We start from the raw sequence: 4,977 nt of genomic DNA, 5'->3' as shown, positions 1-4,977 counted from the left end.
CAGAACAATGCTGAATGCATCGCGTTTCCTGTTTGAGTTTCTACCTGTAAGCAGGGAGCAGGACGATTGAGGCGTGATCCGATTTGCCGAAGGGAAGTGGGGGGAGGGCCTTACAGCCTTCCCAGAACAGAGAGTTAACATGGTCGAGCATGTTACCACTGCCTATAGGGAAGCAGTGTGTTGGTGGGATCTGGCACGGTGTCAGCCTGTGTGAGGTGTAAACTAAACCGCTGTTAGTATGAGTAATGTAAACTCTCGGGAGGTAGTGAGGTTGGCATCCGATCATAAGATGCTCTCAATTAGGAGAACATCTACTCAAAATAGTCTCCACATTCGAGCACCACACGTTGATGATCATGAAGTAGACCCCCCCCCCCGCCCTTCTCCGACTCCTCTGTTCAATCCAGCCGGTGAATAGAAACTCCTGTAGGGACTCCAAAGGAGTTGAATCAAGTGCAACTGGACTTGGTATATATCCGTGAAGACGTTTCGCCTCTCATCCAGGAGGCTTCCTCAGTTCGTGCCTTTCTGACTAGACCAAGCTAGTCTGACTGGCTGCTGATGAGACTCAGAATTTATCCTTCAGGAGTCGTTGTTAGAGCTATTGATATGCGTGGCTCTTTGTGATCCGATGTTTACCAACCCCCGTCGTTACAGAGCCATAGATAAGAGAGGCGAAACGTCTTCACGGATATATACCAAGTCCAGTTGCACTTGATTCGACTCCTTTAGATAACCATGACCTGGATGAATGAGAACATTCACAGACATCCTGTAGGGACAATGGCAGAGTCAGGTATTGCTAGGTTCAGCCAAGTCTCAGTGAGAACCATAATGTAATATCCTTTTGGAAAGCCACCCTGCTCCTAAATTCATCCAGCGTGTTGTCCAAAGATTGGACATCCACGAGATGAATGCTTGGGAGAGGAGATCGGTTTCCACAACGCCTCAACCTGACCAGAACTCCTACCTGTTTTCCCTGTTTTCTTTGCTGCCGGTGCCTCCCTGGTGTTGTTTCATGTAACCCGAACAACAGATAGTCCCTGATCGCTGTTGTTGTTCTCGATGTAAAATCTGAATCTATCATGTTCCTAATGTCTAGTAGAGTTTGCTTGTCATAGCTAATGAGAGCCGAAGCAGATTTAACAGAAACGCCTAACAAAACCGGCGTGGTGGTCTATTCCATTGCCTACCAACACGGGGATCAGCAGTTCGAATCCCCCTGTTACCTCCGGCTTGATCGGGCGCCCCTACAGACACTATTGGCCGTGTCTGCGGGTGAGAAGCCGGATGTGGGTATGTGTCCTGGTCGCTGCACTAGCGCCTCCTCTGGTCGGTCGGGGCGCCTGCTCTGGGGGGGAAGGGGAACTGGCGTAATAGCGTGATCCTCCCATGCGCTACGTCCCCCTGGCAAAATTCCTCACTGTCAGGTGAAAAGAAACAGCTGGCGACTCCACAGGAGGCATGTGGTAGTCTGCATCCCTCCCCGGATCAGCTGAGGGGGTGGAGCAGAGACCGGGACGGCTCGGAAGAGGGGGGTAATTGGCCAAGTACAATTTGGAAGAAAAAGCGGGAAAATAAATAAATAAACTAACTAACTAACTAACTAAATAAATAAACACTTAAAAAACCAGTAAATAGGCATAAAAATTACTAACTTGAGGTGCAGCTAGATGCACGGCAGACATCTTCAACAGCACTGGAACAAAAGGTCCTAGTTCTGAAAAAGCATGCTTTTCCAAAAGCTCCTAAAGTTTGAAATCTACACTTGATTCCACGCCACACGTTTTCTCAGAAGGGAATTTGCTGACAAAATTACGAAAACGTACCGTTGTGGGCTCTGCTTTGCTGATGCTGTTTAGGTGGAGATGAACGCCAACATCTGTATTTCAAGTATGGCAAGTCACCAGCCGACGCATCCGCCATTAAAACGGGCGGATCAAAAACACATCCGGGCATTTGAAGCATTCTTAGCCGAAGGTGAACTTGTGCTTTGGGACAGATGGCGTTTCATGAGTTCCCGGAGACACAAGTACAGACAAGTACACTTACTGAGGAAGGCCTGTGTTGGTGGAGAGGTTAACTGGTGAGCATCGGTGACCCGTCCCACTACCTGTCCCTCCACACTCTGGATTTCACTTAATTTGTATCAACCGGATACGCCACACGATGAGCTGTTGTCGAGCCTGCAGTTAAAAGGCCATTACTGTGAATGCATACGATCCATTCGTTAAAAGTTACAAATAAGTAGAGCAGTAGTGGTAAATAAAAGATCGGGTTACTCATCAACTTTAACTGATGCAGATCACAACTTTCATCTCACTCAAGCATTGATTTATATTTCAAATTTTCCTCACTTAATGAGAATTTGAAACCCAGCACTCGAGATTGACTGACTGGCAGTGCATTCCAATTCCCATTTAATAATGGACGATAATGTTGGAGCGTCGCTCGTGTGAGAGCTTCAAACGGGTCGCTGTGGTTTGTGGTCTGCGGTTGATTGTGGCACTTGAGGCGTTTCCACTGCGGCTTTAAACGAGCCTCGTGATCTGCCGTCGCATGAATATTTCACCTTTAACGCTACAACGCTGTTAGCGCCGCTTTCATCAGCAGCTCCCTGCAGCGGAGGGGCAGAGGGGGCGGCTGCCCCGGGCCCACACTTCTCTCCGGTTGCAAAGGGGCCCGCTCTGGGCCCAATCTGCCTTAGTGAACAGGCATTTTTGTTGTTTAGTTGAATAATTTGAATAGAGTTTGTTTGTGTGTCAGTCAGACTCAAACCACTCGTGTCCTCTGCAGAGAAGAGACGAGCCCCCACCACTGCCTACGGTTCTGTTTTTGTGCAGCAAACAGCACCAGCGGGGGCACTGTGGCCTGTTTGTGTTGTTGTTGATTCCACCCCCGTAGTCTCCCCATCATTGGGCCCCCGCCCCTCTGAGTCGGTTTGGCTGCCGGGAGTTTTAAAAGCTAGCCTGTCTGCTGTATTTCTGTGTCCATAGCTGTGTGTAAAATACATAAGTGAATAAATAGAAAAGCCCAGATCAGAGCGTTTCTGAAGTCAGTTTAAAATCGAGATGTGATATGACATCATCATTGCCAACGTCAATATCGTTCTCTCTCTCTTGCTCTCTCTCTGACTGTCAGTCTCTCTCCCTGTCCATATGAATCAAGAATCAAGCACAATTTATTGTCATTTCTATCATGCACTTGCGTACACAAAAGAAACGAAATTTCGTTTCAGCCCAGTCCACAGCAGTGCAACACAAAAGATAAAAACACATGTCCAAAAATTCCTAAAACGACACCACCAAAAACATATAAAAACAGAGAGAACAAAGCCAAAAAAAAACAAAACAACAAACCTCAAAGTTAACAACACGGTCCACTCAGTGCAACACAGTCCAAAAATTCCACTGTCCAGGAGAAGGAACGCCAGCCAGGATGACTGTAGGAACTGCCGGTCTGCGTGGGCTAGCAGTTAGCTTAGCCTGCCCCGCTTCCACGTCCTGTCAGACCGCCCTCGGTGTATAGACCTCTTCGGGCACAGCTCCAGGCAGGGCCGTGGTCCCTGGGCCCACAGGACGCAGCAGACCAGGCTCTCCCAGCCGATCCAGCGCCGGCTCTCCCAGCCATCAAACCAAGACAAACTTAGACGCACACGTGGACAAAGACACTGCACGGACGGGACCGGGTGAGGCCGCCGCAGGCGTGAATTCATGCCGCCATCTTCCCACCCATTTCGTGTACGTTCCACGTAGGCTACAATGGATTCCGTGTCACGTTTGCCGGATTGGATTCAAGCTGTCAGCCGCTGGTTTAAAACATCGTTGGCAAGTTGTTGCATAGTCATTATTTGTGATGACGCAAGCTTGTAATAGACGACGGCTGTCTGGCCTTTTTCAAAAATAACGTCGGTTGTTGCTGCTCGTGTTGTGCACCAGCGTGTCTGCATGCTTATTGTATTAACGGCAAGCCACACATTGCTTACACACTTGTATTTTGTTGTGTGGCTTGATTGTGTAGCCTATATGGCTGTGTTGCTGTATGTGCAGCCAACATCACTGAATGTCAAACTGTGTTGGTTTGCCTGCCCCACTAGTTTTGTCTGCCTTAATTTTTTTTCTCCTTTATCTGACGGAGGTTTGAGCAAATTATTGGTCAAATCGATGGGACCTGCCGTGGTTATAAAACAGCCTATCAGCAGCTGTGCTGCTGACATATCCGCCGGTCACCGTTTAATGGTAAATCCATGGCACTGTACATGGTGCTGAAGTAGCACATCTCATTGTCATCGGCATGTCTCTCCCCATTCAGCCCCTCCCTCCTCGTAAGGTTCTCCTTGCATCTGTCTTGCCTCTCCATACAGGCTGTATAAGGGCCCACTACAGCTCCTTGCCCCCTCTGCTACGAGCCATCGAGCAGCTCCTCCAGAACCTCACAAGCCTCGTCTGCTTACGCTTGTTCGTTGTTATTACTATGAACGTGTGCGCGTGCATCTTCTCCAGGGTGGCCACGTTGCCGTGGTGGGGAAGCTTGTGTGTACCAATGATCCCAAGAGCTACGCCGTCCGGAGCTCGGCTTCTGGTAGGGTGGAGGAACCGAGCTGGGCAGGATGTGCAGCAGGTTAGGGATACAGATGGAAATGTGCTGATAAGGGAGGAGAGTGTGCTGAGAAGGTGGAGGGGGTACTTTGAGTGGCTGATGAATGAAGACAATGAGAGAGAGAGAAGGTTGGATGAGGTGGGGATAGTGAATCAGGAAGTGCAGTGGATTAGCAAGGAGGACGTGAGGGCAGCTATGAGGAGGATGAAGAGTGGGAAGGTTGTTGGTCCAGATGACACACCTGTGGAGGCATGGAGGTGTTCAGGAGACATGGCAGTGGAGTCTGTAACCAGATTGCTTAGCACAATCTTGGGAAGGTGGACAGGTCAAGAAGGTGGAAGAAGGTGGAACAAGGTGGATGGGTCAAGGGGGAGGTTC

Source organism: Lampris incognitus, chromosome 10 (genome assembly GCF_029633865.1).
Source record: "Lampris incognitus isolate fLamInc1 chromosome 10, fLamInc1.hap2, whole genome shotgun sequence".
NCBI classification, from domain to species: domain Eukaryota; kingdom Metazoa; phylum Chordata; class Actinopteri; order Lampriformes; family Lampridae; genus Lampris; species Lampris incognitus.
This window is presented reverse-complemented; position numbering follows the sequence as displayed.